Consider the following 18413-nt stretch of genomic DNA (forward strand, 5'->3'; position numbering starts at 1 on the left):
GCAGCTGGATTGGCAGAAGTACAGCCACACGATGGACTATCCCTTGGCCGTGCAAAGGAGGGAAGCGCTGACACTGCGATACTACGACACGGATGGACCTTGAACATGGTATACGAGGTGCAAGAAGACAGGCACAGAAGGGCACGCGTCGTATGACCCCATGTGGAGGAAATGTCCGGAACGTGCCAACCTGGACAGAGTATACGTCAGTGGTCGCCGGGGCTGGGGTCGGAGTGAAGGCAGAGATGTGGGTAATGAGTGCAAGGTTCTTCCCGAGGCGGTGAACGTGCTGAGAGGGCGAGAGCTGCGATGTGCACAGCCCTGTGAATATACCAGGACCCACTGCATTGTATATTTAAAGGGGTACGTTTTTTGTCATGTGAATTACACCTCAATAAAGCTATTATTAAAGAGGCTTAGGTTAAGTTATTCAAGCTGGTTAATGTATGCTCAGAAACAGAAATGTAAATGTACATGGCAGTTAAAAGACCCACACAAAGATATACAGATATGTTAAGGCAACTCATACTAGAATAAATTATACGCTTTCTGGCTTCTGGAAATGGTGAGGTAGCATACACTGAACTAATTTTCCCATCAGTAAAATTATAAACTCTAGATCAGTTGTAAAGACAAATATTAAGATAATTATAAAAACGACTGTTTCAGGTACTGGAGAATGCCACCAAAAGCAGGCAGAAATTGGACACATCCAATGTTGGACAAAAGAAGAAACCACAGGGTGATACCTACATTTAACTGGAGGAATATAAAACAGTATTTTTCTTTTCATAAATTCTTTAAAGAAATGAATATTTAAAGCCAACATAAGGATCTCTTTTGATGTTTATACCATATATACAAGTAAAATATGTAACAACAAGAATACAATAGGCAGGCACATGAATGGAAAGCTCCTGCGTACTTTGAATTCAAGATAAACTATGATAAATGAAGGAAGAGTACTGCAATCGTTAAACAAGCACTAAAAGAAAACAAAAATCAAAAAGGGTGGTATAGGCAAAGAGCCAATTGAGGGCGTAGAGTGGAATACTAAAAATGCTTGACTAAATCAAAATAAAACAGGGAAGCAGAGGGAACGGTAGACAGCAGATAGCAAGATGAGCCCTTCACCCAAACACGTCTGTAATTACGTCCAACGCAAATGATGACGTGCTGCAATCATATATCAAAGTTTTTCAGACTAGATTTAAAAAATTAAACTTGAGACTCAGCTACATGCTGTCTAAAGAGGGACGTGTTAAGTGGAAAGGCACGGATAGGAGGACAGGGAAAGGATGGAGGACACAGCAGGCAAGCCAGGCTCACCGCGCAGTCACAGGGAGGCCACGCGCAGGGGACTTTAAAAGGAGGGGCCCTTCAGTGAGGAAGGCGGTCATGTCACGGTGAACCCTGGAGAAAGTCATCAAGACCTTACAAAACACAGGCCGAAACCTAATGTGTGTGCATCGAATGACCGAGTTTCAAAATAAATGAAGCAAAACTTGACAGAATGAAAGGGAAAACTAGAGAGGGCCGTGCTAAGAGCTGGAGACTGTAAGACCCCAGCTCTGCCACCGATAGAGGAACAAGACAAACACAAACAGAGGGAGGTCGCCGATCGAACAGCACAATTAACCACCTCAGCCACATGGATATTTATGGAACATACACCCAGCGACTGCAGGACACACTTTCTTTTCAAGTGCACACGATCCCTTCACCGAAACAGGCCCTGTCAGGGCCACAACACAAGTCACAATAAATGTCAACAGAATCAAATCATTCAGAGCATTTATCTCATGAAAACAGAATTAAATTCTATAATGATGATGTATCTAGAAAAATTACCAAACACGTTGAGATAAAAAACTCCCTGTAATTGATCTATAAATCGAGACAAATCCCAATCAACATGTCAGGAATTTTTTAATAGAAATTGACAGGTTGAAACCAAAACATGTGCAGAAATGGAAAGGTCTGGTAGAGCCAATGCGATTTTGAAAAAGAATAAATGTGGAATGTGCACACTACTTTATTTAATATAAAACTACAGTTACAAATGAGAAACAGAAACTTATGGACACAGACAATAGTTTCGTGGTTACCAGTGGCTAAGGGGGGTGGGGGGTGGGAGATGAGGGTAACGGGGATCAAATATATGGTGATGGAAGGAGAACTGACTCTGGGTGGTGAACACACAATGGGATTTATAGATGGTGTAATACAGAATTGTACACCTGAACTCTATGTAATTTTACTAACAATTGTCACCTCAATAAATTAAAAAAATAAATTTTAAAAAAAATAAATAATAATAAAAAATTAAAAAAAACAAACTGCAGTTACTAAGATAATGTGAAATAGTCTCAAGCAGCTGGAAAGAATAGAACCCAGACAGACACACATACACTTGGTTTTTGCCAAAAGGCTCTTGTAGGTTTTCACGCTCATTGGTTCTGAGACGGCTGGAACTAATTTTAGTGTTTAGAGAGAAGTACGATCACTTTTGTTTCCCTCCGCGCACTAACCAATTATCCCAGAGCAGCTCAATGCAAAAATCTAACCTTTTCACAAAAGGCTGTGTTTCATTTCAATGCGTTACTTTTTCTAATTAAAGAAATAAACGCTTACATTTAAAAATGAAACAGGGTGACGATGATAATGACGCTACCAGGGTCGCGTGCCGGCTGGTGACGCTGGACGGGCTGCACCCCTGTGGGCGGGAGGCGTGGGCCGCAGGGTGCTCTGCGCCGTGCAGACCTCCACGGACCCAGGGTCCTGTGCTCTGTGACTCTGCCATCCTAGGGCCTTGTGGTTCCCTGTTGGATTCTCTGCATCTGGCTGCCCAACAGGGGAAAGAGAAATAACAAGGATCCCAAGAGCGTTTTTTTAAGGCCAGGCCTAAAACCAGATGCACCCCTCGGTCCGCAGTCTCCTGACCAGCACTCAGTGACGTGGGCCACTAGTCACAGAGAGGCTGAGACAGCAGGCAAACCACGGACGGGAGGAATGAAAGCGCCGGTGAACACCTGGCAAGTCCCACCTAACGCTGGGGGCTGAGTGAGGATTTGCCCCGTGCCAAGTCCTGCCAATGAACATTCCCTGTTGTCCTCACAAAAGCCTTCTGAGATGGAAGCCACACTCTGTGTCATTTCATAGAAATGCAAACTCCGGTCACCATGAAGCCAGGATCAGGGCGTGGGGACTGGGGGGCCCAGGTGGCCGTCACATGGATTCCGCACGCAGGTCATGGTGACTCCTTGTGTTGGGGGGGGGAGGGGGAGGGTGCAGTGAGACAGAAGAAAATTCCAAAGAGCTTTCCAGGTTTTAAATGTGAATGTGAACATAACCGGCCAGTGACAATTTCTTCCTTGAATCTTTCTCGTGCGGTAAGAAATAAAATTATGTGTGATAATAAAGATTCTGCTTTGTATCCGTGGCTTTTATGAAATGCTAACACTGCTGTGGATGATTTCTTTGAGACAAACCGAAAAATAAATCAGGGAAGGAAAATCTAGCAACTCGTAAGACAGCCTTACATTACGACTGTGTGAGATCACAAGGTGCGGGCTCTGGGTCTTGCTTTCTTTTATCACCTATTTTTTTACACCTCGTCTTGTCAGAAGCACGTGGAGGTGGGCACTGAGTCAGACCAGGAAGCTGTACCCACCGTGGGGCTGTGGCGCCTGTGGATGTCGGGAAGAGACCCTGACCTGGACCAGGATTGGCCTGGGGAAACCAGGCTGCTCCTCAGCCTGTGCTGTCAGCCCAAAGCGGCAGCCACCTGGGCCACAGGCGGTCACCTGTGCATCAGCCCCTCGGCTCAGACACACTCCTGATGGCAACCCTGCTGCTGTCCCCAGCAGACGTCCAGCCGAAGCATCCAAGAGTGAGGGTCACCCTCCCACCCTTCCTCAGACACAAATGGCCCCCCATTCCCTGGGACAGGAAGCCCACACATGATGAGCTAATGCGGCCTCTTCCCACCACCCTCTTGCTGGTCTCGATTCCAGCAGCACAGCTCTGTGTAGTGGAGAGAGACTATTCCTTGGAGAACGTAGTCCTGAGTTCATTTCCACTCCAAATAGCTCAGTGGGCTGCCACTTTGGGTGAGAGCGGCGTCCACAGGCACATGTTTCCCGCATGGCACATGAGCTGGGAGTCGGGGCGGACGGGCTCAGGTCCTATGGATGCTTGTCCAGCACTCACACTGCCGCCCAATCGTCACAGACCCTTAAGGGACATTTAATAAATGATGACTCAGGAAGCTGTTCAATCTGGGGAAAAGCTGCCCATTCCTTCAGAATTATCACACATACACACACACACACACACACACACACACACACACACGGACACACACACGGACAGCAGGCTATTGGACAAGCACAAAATGCCGTGGAACAACACTGAAAAAATGATGTCATTTTGTTTGCTCAATTATAACCATGTAGGTGTGAATTGGACATGAATGTCCTCAGTGCTTTGAATTGAGAGTAATTTATCCCACCAGTTACTGAGAGGCAACGGGTTAAGGCCCAGTGATTCTCTGCCTGAAACTGATGGGAAAAGGGACAGTGTCTTATGGAAAGGAATCACTGCTTCGGTATTTCTAAGTTTTAGACTCGAGCAGAGCTCAGCTGCGCACCCCACGTCCTGGGCGTAGAGACAACAGGTGTGTGCGGCTGGGGGCTCAAGGCACAGCCGTCTCGGGTTTTTCACATCAACACCAGGTAGCAGCCTGATGTGTTTTTGTCACAAAATGGGTTTTTCTTGGTGGAAAGAACAGAGAACTTGCAGATGGAAGACCTTGGCCCTAGCCCGGTCATGGCATTGGAAAGCACACGTGCTTACTTGATGTGGCATGTGTTAGTTACATAATCCTCAACAAGGACCCGTGGAAGGGACCCTCTGGCAGGGGAGAGACTGGGTTGCATTGGTGGCTCACATGTGGTCTCCTGCACCCATGCTGTGTGCCTGGCATTGTCTCAGCATCTCCCACTCTGATTCTGAAGTCACCCGTGTGACATCATCAGTCAGGGGATGGATGGCAGCACCCACGAGACAAGTGGAGCATCTGAGAAGGGCATGCCTGCTTTCCACTCTCTCCTGGAATCCCGCCAATGCCATGGGCAAGCCAGGCACTTGCTGGGGTGGATCCAAATGGTCAAGCTGAGGCCGTCCTGAGAGACCCAGCCATCAGCCGGACCATGGACGACCAAAGCTGCGTGTCACCATCAGCCAGACCATAGACAACCAAAGCTGCGTGTCACCATCAGCCAGACCATGGACAACCAAAGCTGCGTGTCACCATCAGCCAGACCATAGACAACCAAAGCTGCGTGTCACCATCAGCCTGACCATGGACGACCAAAGCTGCGTGTCACCATCGACCTAGAAAGGCCCAGATCAGCAGAACCGCGTGGGCCAACCCACGCACCCTGAGAAATGTTACAGTGTTTCTCAGCCTTCGTGTGTGTACTGGACAGTTCTTTGCAGTGGGTGATGCCTGTGCATTGTCAGACGTTTAACAGCTTCCTGCCTTCCACCCAATGGATGCCAGTTGTCCCTTCCCCACGTCAAGACAATAAAGACGTCTCCAGACATTTCCAGGCGGTCCCCTGAGGGGTGAACACTGCTGACTGAGAGCGCTGCTCTCAGCTGGGGTGCAGCATTGGTGTGGTGACAGGTCACTCCTCCGTGGAACACAGAGAGAGCGAGAGTTCACCTGTTGAGCTGATTCACACCCTGGAGAGGACACAAGCACCTGTGTGCCTTCCCAGTCCTGCACCCCCGCTCCTGCAGGTGGGGGGCACTCACCCCACCACCTCTGCCCACCTGGGAACCAGCTCCAGCACCACACGGGGCTTCCGACCCTGCACAGCTGCGCTAGCCCAGGAGCACTGGGCTGTGTGCCCTGCATCCCTGCTCAGCCTCTTTCCAGAGGTGGAAATGCTGGGGAGTGTTCCCTACGTCCTCAGGACAGGATCAGGATTCAGCCCGAGAACAGTAAGCCTGGGACTCAGAAGATGAGGCGCTCACCTGGCATTTGGGCCGTGAACGCAGCTTGGGGTCCAGGCCCAGCCCCCGGGTCTCTGACTCCGTGGCGCACGGGCCCATCCCCCAGGTCCCTCTCGGCCACGGAGGGACTCCCTTCACATGTGCAGGATGACGACTCTCTCACGTTCTTTCACACCCTTGGAGTCCCTTGCAATGTGGTGATTCTGTGGAAACGGGTGGGGGTGGGGGAGACGTGCAGCAAACTAAGACACATGAGGGGAGGGCAGGCACCAAAGGTCTCGGTTACAGGGAGTCCGCTGTCCAAGCCCTGGGACGCGGGGAAGAGTGACAGGAGGGAGGGTTCAGAGCAGAGGCCCTGGGAGTGTGTGGTGGGCAGGGGCCCTTCTCCACCCTGTGGGTCATCACGGAGCTGCCTCGGCGGCTTTCCTGCTCCCTCCCTGTCACACCCCCATTCCGGGGCCACCCCAGTGAGGAGCAGGCTTCCTTCCACCTGGAGTCTCAAATGTCCTAACCTGAGCCTCGCCGCCCAGACCATCGACACAGCTGCCCTTGGGGGAACTTCGATCCAGCCGGGGCTACTCAGCCACCCAAATCCTCTCCCCGGTGTCCCCTGCGTCCCCTGCACATGTCCTGACCTGTCCTCATCCCTTTCTACCGTCACCTCACTCAGTCTCAGGCGCTGGAAGGAGCCAGTGTATCAGGAGTGACAGAAGAGGGGGTGGGGTGCAGAGCCATCTCTGCCCGCCGTCTGGCCTGGCAGCTGGCAGAATCGCCCCTGACTCTCCACCTGCTTTCCTGGTTCAGACACAAACACAAGTATTGTTGTCACTGATTTCCCTGTGAAGGAAAAATGTCACCAGGTTGGGCAATTCCCCTGATTTCCCCACAGTTTCTCGCCAACAATGACTCACATATTGGAGCCTGTTACCGTCAGGGAAACGGGTGTTTGGGGAGCACGGCTGCCCAGCTGCTCCGACCGTGAACCATTCAGCCCACATCCGTCCTGAGCGCCTGGCTGTCGGGAGGTCTCGGGGACATGATTCAGCTTGGCTTATTACCATCACCGTTTCTGAATGTCACCTGGCTCAGGTGGGCTTCAAGATCCAAGGACAGTCCTGCACGTGGGGACACAGAGGGGACCCAGAGGTGATGCGGGCTATGAGGTGGCACGGGCCTGCCTTCCCGGCCGGGCGCACAGAGCACCTCCCTGCCCGGCCCGCTCTCTGGGCTCTGAGAGCCTTGCACAGGAGGTACCTGGAGGGCTCTCGGCCACTGCCCCCACCCACTGGTCCCTCGCAGACAGGACCCACCTCTTGCTCCCAAGTCTGATGGGCCGACACAGAGCAGAAGATGGGGTCCGGTTTCAGGGTGGTCGGACGGGCCTCCAGAGGTAAGGCTCTCCGATGTGCTTCCCTGTTTGCTCCCCCGACATCTGGGCTGCGTAGTAACTATAGGAATGGACACATGAACAAATGGGGTTTGCTTTATTCCCACTGGAAGTGTTGATGGAGCAGTGAGCCTTTCCAGGCGTGCGCTGGGGCTGGCTCATCCCGGCCCACGAGAGAAGGTGGTTCAAATTCCAGGAATGTGGTGAGGTGCTTGCTTAAACGTAGGTGACGTGGGCTGAATTGTGGACCCCCCCCCAAAGACATGTGCTCCCAAATCCGTTCATGAGAGACCCCATATTTGGAAAAGGGGTCTTGGCAGGGGAGGCTCCTGAAATCAGACCATCCTGGATTAGGGGGGTGGGAACTAAATCCATGGGCAGGTGTCCTCGGAAGAGACAGATAGATGACATCTGAGACTGATACACATGGGGAGAGAGAGGCTGGCGTGATACGGCCACAAGCTAAACTAGCTGGGGGCTCCTGGGGGTGGAGAGGCAGGCAGGACCCTGCCCCCAGGCTCCGGAGGGAGCCTGCCCTGCGGTACTTTGATTTCAGACTTCTGGCCTCCAGAACTGTGAGAGAATGAATTTCTGTTGTTTTAAGCCACCTGTGTTTGTGGTAATTTGTTACGGCAGCCACAGGAAACTAATACAATAGACACGACTAAAAAGCATACTACGTAAATTTACAATTACATACATTAAAATAAAGACACCACATACTTAAAACTCAGCACTTCCTAATTGCCTTATTACATTTTACTATTATTTGTGCTTTTGAGGTCTTATTTAAAGCTGCTTGTTCTGTGTGGTGGAAACGCTACATGACCACGTGCCACGGTGCGTCCCTTCCAGACTCCTGGCTCAATGAACTCACGTGCGCAGCTGGAGACGGGCATGTTTACTATTCCGTTGATTGTCTAGAGGTAAGTGATGGGGAAACTGCTGTTTAATGCAGATTCAGCGGAAACGTGTGTCCTGGGAATAGCTGTTGCCTTTGGAAAAGCACACGAGAAATAAGCAGACTCATTAGGACAGGAAGACCGTCACCCAGTCCAGAAAGGGGCCTCCTGCGAGCTGTCATTTTTGTTGTCTGCTTTTGTCTTATGTACTATGCACGCTTGTCAACAAAAATACCAGCCAGCGTCTGTACTGAGGTTTTCATTCGCTAATTGGAACTACAGGTCGGCTGCAAACACAGGACTTCAGGGAAAACCAGTGAAAGCATTCCATGAGAACCAAGGGGCCAGGGGAATGTGTGACGAAGGACATTGTGTAGCTTCTTATGATTTGCAAATTGGGTGCCACACGTTCTTTACATCAGTAAAATTTATAATAAACAGAGGCCCTGAAGGCTGAGGGGCCTGGACCAGGTTCTAACCCACACTGGAGGGAGTTTAGTTACCTGAAGTTCCTTGGGATTACGGAGAAAAAGCAATTTTCAAACTTCAAGAGACTGAGAGGCAGGAGTGGGTTTATCAGTCCATCCCACCTGGCATATCCATTAAGCCCCCTTGATGGCCCAACACCGCTCTCCTCACCACAGAATGAAATAAATGGAGAGCAAAGCTCAGGAGTCTCGACCAGGGTCAGAGAGCTGCTCCTGACAGACCGTGGTGGGCAGGATGCAATGCCAGGCTCTTCCCGCGGGGTCACCTGCTCCCTCCTGGCCGTCCCCACCGCCACCCACAGGGTCACTGGGACTCCAGCTGTTGGATGGATCCCTTCTTCAAAAGAACTGTGAGTGAGTGGATGTTCCTGCATTTTCCTCAAACCCCGTAAGAATCCATGCAGAGAGGGCGGGGCCACAGGTGGAGGCCGGGAAGGACGGGAACTCACACTGCGTGACGTTGCTGTGGCCTGACCGACGCTTAGGAGCAGCAGTGTCACCTTGGGGCTCCACGCGGCTCCTCACTGAGCTTGTTGAGGGGCGGGGGCCTGGCCCCAGGCTCGGCCGGCGCTCTGTCCTCAGGGCACACACACCCGGCCTGACTGGGTTCCCACCCAGTTAAGGACAGAATGCCAGGACCCGACAGCTTGCGGCCCTGCCCAGTCAGGCCGGACTGCCATGGCTCCTGCACACAGCGTGGCCAGACGTCCGTGCAGACGCAGATCACGCCGAGTCACGCCTGTTGTCCCAGGCAGTGGTTGGTCGTGCCCCTTTCCATCCCAAGCACATTCCGACCTGAAGGATAGATTCTCTGCTCACTGTTCATCTCACAGCCTCAGTGACCTTACGTGATGTCCCTTCTACTTGCTCTTGACCTTCTGTTTCTGTCTGCCTCCTGCGACTTCCTTTGGATCCCGTGTCCCATAAGAAGTCCATCTGGGTCATCCCAACTACACCCCGAAGCGCGGCAGTCACAACTTGAGCACTTGGTCTGAGTCACCTGCTTATGTGTCCTCGACACCAGGTCCTCACGCCTCGCAGGGTCACACACACAGTGCCCCCCACTCTCAGACCCCTGCGACGTTTTGTTGAAATTGTACAATCAAAGCAGCATAGAGAAACAAACTTGGGAAACAAGGTACCTCTAGGACCCAAATGCCTCAAAGTACCTATGGCTTCCGGCGCGTGTAAACTCAAGGGCTCTGGAGTGATGAGAGCCTTTATCTAAATTAAACATAACTGCTTTGAGGAGACTCGGCTTCCAGAAAGGAGGCTGGGAACACATCTGCCTCTACTTTTGGTGCCTGAACAATAAATTCAGGCAATTATTGCTTCAGGATTGCGACTGAGTATCCATCCATCGTGTTTAAATCCCCATCGCTGCAACCCACACTAAAGACATTTAACAAGTCACCACACACCACACTTTTTCTCCCCAATTGGGGTTATAGTTGATGTACGTAACCAGAGGGCAGAGTTCCAATCTCCTTGGAGGAACAGGCATTCAGACACCAGCGTTGTTAGACGACGTGACCTGCTGGGTAGACGGGGCTGCCTCTCACCTCAGACCAAAGCCCAGAGCGGTGCCAGCACCCGTTAGGGCCCCTGGCCACCCCCAGGGAGCTTCGTAGCAGGACAGGGGTGACGCGGGGGCTGCCGAGCGGCCGTCCTCCCATCAGCTCAGGGGCTGCAGCTTCACAAACCACACGGCCCGCGGCTGCCTGGCGACTGTCTCCTGGTGCAAACCACGCGTCGGCAGACATCGATTGGGTCCTATTATCCGTCACTCAGCTTAATTCAGCAAATTACCCTGTTCTTGTAAACACGAGCCTGATCGCGGGGAGAACTCATCGTGCCCTCTCTCTCATTTGCTCATTTCCTCAAGCATCTCTCGTCAAGCGCCCACCCTGTCCCAGGGGCCAGGCACGTGGGACAAGCGTGCTCACAGTGACTGAACAGTGGCAGCGGCTGTGAGACTGCGCTTTGGGGAAGAACAGGTGTGGGGTCCCAGGGCACGTCCTGATGCAGGGACACCTTCAGAGGGGTTTTCAGTGGAGGTGACACCACACTTACTGATTCCCTCATTTATTCTCCCAACAAGCACTGGGGCAGTGACTATGTACCAGACACCATTCCCAGCTGTTTACGTGCATGGTGTCATTTAGTCCTCACCACAGTCTCCCAAAGCAGTTATTTCCAGCCCCTCTGCCCCCTACAGATGAAGAGATGGAAGCTGAGAAGAGTCGGCATCAGGCCCAAGGTCCCGTCATTACCAAATGGCATTGCTGAGGTGCTTCACTCAGCTCTCTGACTGCAGGGATCCTTCACAAGTGCATCCTGCCTCTGCCAGAGGCTAAAATACAAGCATGTGCATAGCAGCTCAGAGAAGTGGATCTACTGAGAAGTCCTCAGATGCGGAAACTCCCAGATTCTGGGTAAATTGCTATCTCTGTCTATCTGTTATGTATCTATCATCTATCTATCTATGAAATGTTTGACTAGATTCAAAAACAGTATTGGAATTACCTAAGGCAAGGAGATAAGTGAAGCCTGTGTCCAACCACAAGGATGGTAGGAGACTACGCTGAACCCTAAGAGCTGGAGCTGCTCTGCAGGAAAGCCCGTCCCAAGGACCCAGGAAGTGGGGCGTTCATGGCAGCTCGGGGTGTCAGGAGATGGGAGCTTGGCCCCTGCTTGGTTGGGAGCGAAGCCAAGGTGCCAGGCGGGGCTTCGCAGGAGCTGTGTCCTGTGAGAAAGGGCGGGAGTGGGACTCGACCTGACAGCGAAGGAAAGGGGCCCTGAACCCTGCCTTCTCTGCTGTTGTACCAGGTAGAAAAAAAGGACGCCAATAACACTTGTCTCCGTTGGTCATTTGCAGTGACCACACTGACCTCCTGCAGTTCTGATACTCGATTTTAAATGGCCTCCCCTGTGATGACTCTGAGAAATCAAAGCGATTTCAGGTTGCCCGTTCCTCCTGGCACATGGCACTTACAATACAATCTTTGTTTTCTGGAAAAATAAATTCTCAATCCAAACTCCTCAGAATTTCCACAGATTAAATTCAGACAAACATGAAATTGAAAAACAATTAACTAAAAATAAATGTAAAATAAAAATTTACCAATACACAAGGAACAAGCCACCAGAAGTAAGGGACAACATGAAAAGAGGGAGAGATTTAGCTCCCCCCTCATAGACTTTAGATATTTAACTATTAGTAAATGGATGGCAAATAATTCTCTATGAAAAATTTAAACATTGAAACATGATATTTGGGAAATGAACAAGAAGGAATAGACTATATAAATGAGCAGACAAATGTTATTATAAATAATAAAAGTTCTGAAAATTAAAACATAGTAGCTAAAATGAGAAGTACAATGGATGAGTTAAATAGCTGATTAAATACAGTTAAACAAAGAATCAAAGAACTAGAAGATATATCAGATAAAATTGCCATAACGTGACAGAGAAAGATGAAATTAAATATTTGACAAAAGGTAAAGAAATACAGAAAATAAACCAGAACGTCTGACATACATGCAACCAGAGTTCCAATAAGAGAAAAGGAGCAAAATAAATAATTGAAGTGAAAATGGCTGATCTTGTATTTTTTTCCAGATCTTAGGAAAGGCATGAATCCACAGGCACAAAAACCAAAACACAGAACCAGGATACATAAAAAGGAAATTACACCTAGACCCATAATGGTGAGACTGCATAATATGTAAAGATCCTAAAACTCTCTACAGGGAAAAGGGAGATCACCCAAAAAGCATTAACAATTATATTTACAGCAGGGTCCCAAATAGCAATAATGGAATCTAGAAAAATTGTGACTAATATCTTCAAATTGCTAAGAAAACATCAAGGTTAGCCTATAATTCTGTGACGAATAAAGTGTAAGGGGGAAGTAAAATGTTTTCAGAAAGAAAACACAAATAGAGCTTTACCAAAAGAACTTTTAACATGGGCTTTTACAATAAAGAAAAATGACCCCAAAATAAACATGAGATACAGGAAGAAATATTGACCAAAACCTTGATGAAACGTGAAAGAAGAACACGAGAGGTAAGAATAAACGCTGAGCACACTCATGAAATGTGGGTAAACATGAACAAATAATGATAAGTCATTTGTGATAATTAATAATAATATCTAACTTATGAGATTTAAAAATAACAATACATAGTCTACTTAAAATAATGAAAAAAGGAACTTTTATTGTGGGTTGCAGGATAAGACATTGGTCAAATGCCTCTGTGTTGTTCAAAAATAGTCAAGTTATTGACTCCGTTTGACATTTATAATGATTATTAGGTCTGGTAAATTTTAATTACAATTCCAAAGTATAAATGGGAAATCATGGAAGGAAAGAAAAGTTAGCCAATCTGAAAAAAGATAAGAAGAGAGAAACTATGACATAGAAAAGCTGGTAAATAGTAAACACAAACTCCAACAGTCCTAATGATTCCGTGAACACCAGTTATCCCAATAAATGTGAATGAAGAAACTTAAATGTTTAAAATATGAAGATTGCCGAAATGTATCACAAGAGGTACAACTATATGCTGTAAACTAGCTACAAAGTTGAAACAAAAGGAAACAGATTAGATGGAGTTGAAAAGACACGAGAAAAAAATATACACCCAGCAGACACTCCCTGGGAGAAAGCGGGAGCAGCTTTGCTGGCACGAAAACACACGTGAACAAAATTATCAGCTGGTACTTCTTCCATGGGTGAGGGAGGCGCAGTAGTTCTAAGTTTGTGGGCCTCTGAGGAGATCGCTTCTACACACACACACACATGCGTACACACACACATGCGTACGTACACACACATCGTACGTACATACACATCGTACGTACACACACATCGTATGTACACACACACATCGTACGTACACACATCGTACGTACATACACACACACACACACACACGCACACCCCAAATGACTGGGGCCAGACGTCCAGTTGGGAGTCATGTGGTGGGTTCTCAAGGGGCCTGATAACTAGTGACAACTGCACCTGTCAGGGTCATGGTGAGGCCAGGCCGAGCGCCCAGGAAGCTGGGTGCTGAGCTCCAGACTCTCGACTCTCCTGCTGCAGGACAGATGCCAGTGGGCCGGAAACAGGAAGACTGTGTCTTCTCCCATATCCCGCCTCCCCATCTCCCACCAGGGCCTCCCACAAGCAGGACCTAAGGAGAAGCCGCTACAAGGTCGTCACAGAGCTTGACCCTGGCTCCCAGAGCAGGGGCCAGAGGGTGGTGACCTGAGAGGCAAATGGGCAAATACTCAGCACAGGACACTCTCCAAAGCTTGCAGCAAAGCTTCCGCTTAATAAAATGCAAACTCGTTTCATTTACAATCATGCATGAGAGGGAAGAACTCCCGTATCACTATTTTTACGTGAGAACTTGTAGACAGCGTGATAAAATAAGGTCAAAGATGTAAGAAAGGGTGAGGGACACGTCGTTATTTGGAGGCATTACAGGTGTATAAGTAGAAGCCCTGATGGAGTCTATGAAAACGGTTCAAACTGGTACGCAGTTAGTAAAGCGCTAGATATCAGGCCACAAATATGCAAACAAACACAATTACTCTTATAAATTGGCAATGCTTAAAAGGTAAGTTTTAAAGATATTTATATTATAATAATAACAATATAAGGTGCATAGGAAGAAATCAAACTAAATGTGTGCAAAACCTCATGTGAAACAACGTATACATCTTTATGGAAAACGGAAATGTATTGAAAGATATTCCATATTTATGGGGAGGAAGATTCAATATTTGAAGGTGTCAGATCTGCCTACACGGAGACTCACTGGAAATGCCAGTGCTGATCTCGGCAGGAATTGACAAGATAATTCTAACCTTTCTACGGAGGAGCAAGAACAGACAGGTGCTCCCAGAGCCGACATTGAGCGTCATAAACCCACAGTCACGACCAGCGTGGTGTTGGTGCGAGGACAGAAAAGGCCGCTGGAGCAGAGCACAGAGCCCAGGAGAGGGTGCAGGGTGGGCACGGCCCTGCCGCTCAGCGAGGGAAGGAAGTATTCAGTATTGATTCAGGACAGCGATTTATCCACATGGACCAAAGGGACACAGAGGAAAAGAGAAGAGATTTTCACAATGTTAAAAGCATCAATTATACTTTCAAAGAATTAAAAGTAAGAAGCATGGCTATAAATATTTTCAAAAAAAAAACACACGATAGGAATTCATGAATTGCTTTAAAAAGACACCAAAGCACTAACCATAAAACATCTTAGAAGTAAAAACCTTTGTTTATGAAATAACACCATTAAAAAGCAGGAGAAATGCCATGAAATGTGATAATTTATAGTGAGGAGCGGTATCCGGAATAACAATCTATAAATTCATAGGAAGAAGACGTGCCAACCAAGGAAAACTGGAGACAATGCATAAAACATATTTCACAAAATCAGATAGATTAATAGCCAATAAACATTTTAAATGATGGCAAAACTTGTTATTTGAGGGAAAGCAAGTTAAAGACACACTGAGATCGGTATCGCCCACGAGGTTGATAAAATTAAAAAGGCAGAGAATACCAGGTGTTGGTAAGAATGAGAGGAAGGAGAATATTTGCCCGCAGCTGGTGGGCTCGTGCGCAGTGAGACAACACAGTGGGAAGCAAGACTCCGACCCCTGCAGGGCTGCTGTGTGCGTCCCTCTGCTCGGCGACCCGGCCGGCATAGCCCCCAGCACCACTGGCGGTGGAGGGTGGGTCGGGAGATGGTGTCCACAAGCCTGGTGCCCTGCCAAGGATGGGGTGCAGCCCAGCCAGGAGGAGGAGGTAACCACGCTGCAGGGCGATCGTGCAGTGGGGTGCACACCTCAGAGACAGGGCACACACACGAGGGTGAATCTCAAAATCCGCACTGGAGGAAGAGGGAAGTGACACAGGGTGCAGAGAGAAATGTCACCTGTCAACAAGTCCTCAGACTGAAAACTGTACAATATGTCTTTTAGGGAGGGCCCCATATAGAGTAAAATATGATGAAAAAAGTAAACCTCATGTTAAATGAAGAAACAGTGGTGTTTACCCTGGACAGCTGTCCAGAGGGACCGAAGAGGAAGGTGGGGTGGGGATTCAGTGTCTTCCCCTGATGGCAGAGGCATGGCTGTTTGTCTTATAACACTTTTACCAGGTATATTGCATGTGCACGTGCATTGATTTTTAATGGAATGGAGGTAAGAGTTTGTAATAAAAACAAATGCATAGCAAGTGAAACAAGTCCTCTAAAACTGACATGATTCCTGGCCACTTTCTCTGGGTTGCGGGCTCTTCTTACCATCACAAGAGCCCAGGAGGGGAGTAGCCTTGCTGTTCCCATTTCACAGATGAGAAAATTGAGGCGCCAACTAGGACATGGAGGCTCAGGCTTGCCGTGCAGCCTGCACCTTCACCACTGCAGTACTATGTCCTAGAATGAAATGGGACGGTGCTCCAAGTCTGGAGGTAGAGTTGTGCTAGCCCTGGGAGGGCCACAGAAAAGTGTGTGTCACTTCTTCCAGAGGCGGCCCAGGAGAAAAGACTGACACATGGCAGGTCCAGTTCTGTAGGCCCACAGTTCTCACTGGGCTAACATCAACGTGTGGGCAGGGCTGCCGTCTTTCCAGGGGCTTAAGGGGAAAATCCGTTCCTTGCCTTTCCCGGCTTCCAGGAGTGCCCACGTTTCTTGGCTCGTGGTCCCTTTCTCTGTCTTCCAAGCCAGCAATGATAAATCGAGTCTCTCTCACATTACATCACTCTGCATCTTTTCTCTTCCACTTTTCAGGAGCCTGGTGTTTGCATGGGGCCCAGCAGATTAACCAGGACAATCCCCGTTGGCTACAGTCAGCTCATTACTAAACGTCATTCCATCTGTAAGCCAAGCGTTCCTTTCACGCTGTATATAGCAGGAAACTCACAGGTTCCGGGACTAAGGCACAGGCATGGGGTGGGGGTTCTCATTCTACCCACCCCCAGGTCAGCTGTGTCCCTCAGCACACCTTTCTAACTTTTCAGAATCCCAGGGATGCACCTGCCATCTACCTCCTCCCTCGGGAGGGTGACAGAGCGGGGACCTGCCTGTGGACCAGTCTGCTCACCCCAGTGCCTCTGTACGGAAAGCCGGACTCTGCAGGCATAGCAGAGGGAGCTCGCACGGCCTGTCAGTCGTGCTTGCAAGCGTGTGGCAGCGATACACGCAGAAAGAGACCTGCATCAGCTCTGGGTACCTCCTTCCGTCTTGTGTTCTGGGGCTATGGGAAGGGTGGGGTGTAGAGGCTGAGCCCCCCAGGGAAGAGCAGGAGCAATCTCTGCCCAGCACGTGAGGGACCCCAGGGGGTGTGGGGTGAGATGGGAAGTGAAGGCAGCCTCAGACAGGGAAAGGGGTTTGGGTGCGTGAGCCATGGGTGCAGAAGCTTCTTGCCTCTGAAAGAGCCATGTCCAAGAACCGAAAGCTTCACTCACGTCTCTGTGTGAGTCACTTGAAACATTCATCCTGCAAACGTCCCAGACTTTCCTGTGCCCCTGTGTGCTCTCTGTGTGACCGTCTCGTGGTGAGGTGCCAGGCCTCTCCAGAGTCCCCACCCCAGATGAGGGTCCAGCTGCTCCAGGTTCAGCCTCGGGGGAGGCAGGGTGGCCGGGCCAGTCCGGGAACGCGGATAACGGTTCCATTTAGTGCTCACTTGCCTCCCCCATCCATTTCTCTTTAACCAGTTTACAAGTCCTCCAAATTGAATCGTGAACTCTTTAGGAGAGAATTGTGTTGCCTCTTTTTCTTCCATGCGCCATTCAGCCCAGGGCCCATCACTCAATATGTGCACAAAGCTGGTGGGACCAGGGGTGGAAAGAAAGCCATGCTGATCCCAGCGCCCCAACCAGCTGGAGGTGTGACTGCAGAACGCCTGACTTGTCTGGGCCTCCCCTCCGTCCCGGCCCAGGGAAGCCCTCCCCAAAACACCCCATAGTGGCAGATCGATTCTTTTGAAGTAAACTTACTGAGAAAGTCCTAATGCCAGAAGAACACACTGTAACCTCTCTGTCCCGCTTAAAGCAGGAGATACATCGCCCGCGTGCAAGGCACCCTCCCTGCACCTCAAGGTGGATGGTGATTCCTTTATCATTAGAATGAAGAAGCCAGAGCCAAGAGTCCCTGTAAACAAACCCTGTTGCCTCTTTGTGACTCAGCACCGGTGCCCAAACCTTGCTTCCACGCCTCACTAATGAATTCCTTTCTGAGGAGCACTGACTTTTGTTGTCCTGTCAGTTCCTCAAATCTGTGTTGTTTCTTTCCCCAAAAAAGTATAAAAATATACCTGGTTTGATCATTTCTTCAATACTCATTTTATGAGCTGAGAGCATTTGAGACTGTCTCATGTGCATGTATTAAACAGTTGTTCTTCTGTTAATCTATGTGTCAATTTTGTTATTATTGGTCCAGCCATAAGAACTAAAGAAGGGTAGAGGGGAAGCTCTCCCCCTCCCGACCCCGCTGGCGCACCCCTCCCAGCTGCAGCCTGGCCGACCACACACAGGAGGGGGCACAGGCGTGGGGCCCGTCACTGTGGAAGCCGGGTGCCTGGACGCCC

This window comes from Rhinolophus sinicus, linkage group LG02, assembly GCF_036562045.2.
Source record: "Rhinolophus sinicus isolate RSC01 linkage group LG02, ASM3656204v1, whole genome shotgun sequence".
Classification (NCBI taxonomy): Eukaryota; Metazoa; Chordata; class Mammalia; order Chiroptera; family Rhinolophidae; genus Rhinolophus; species Rhinolophus sinicus.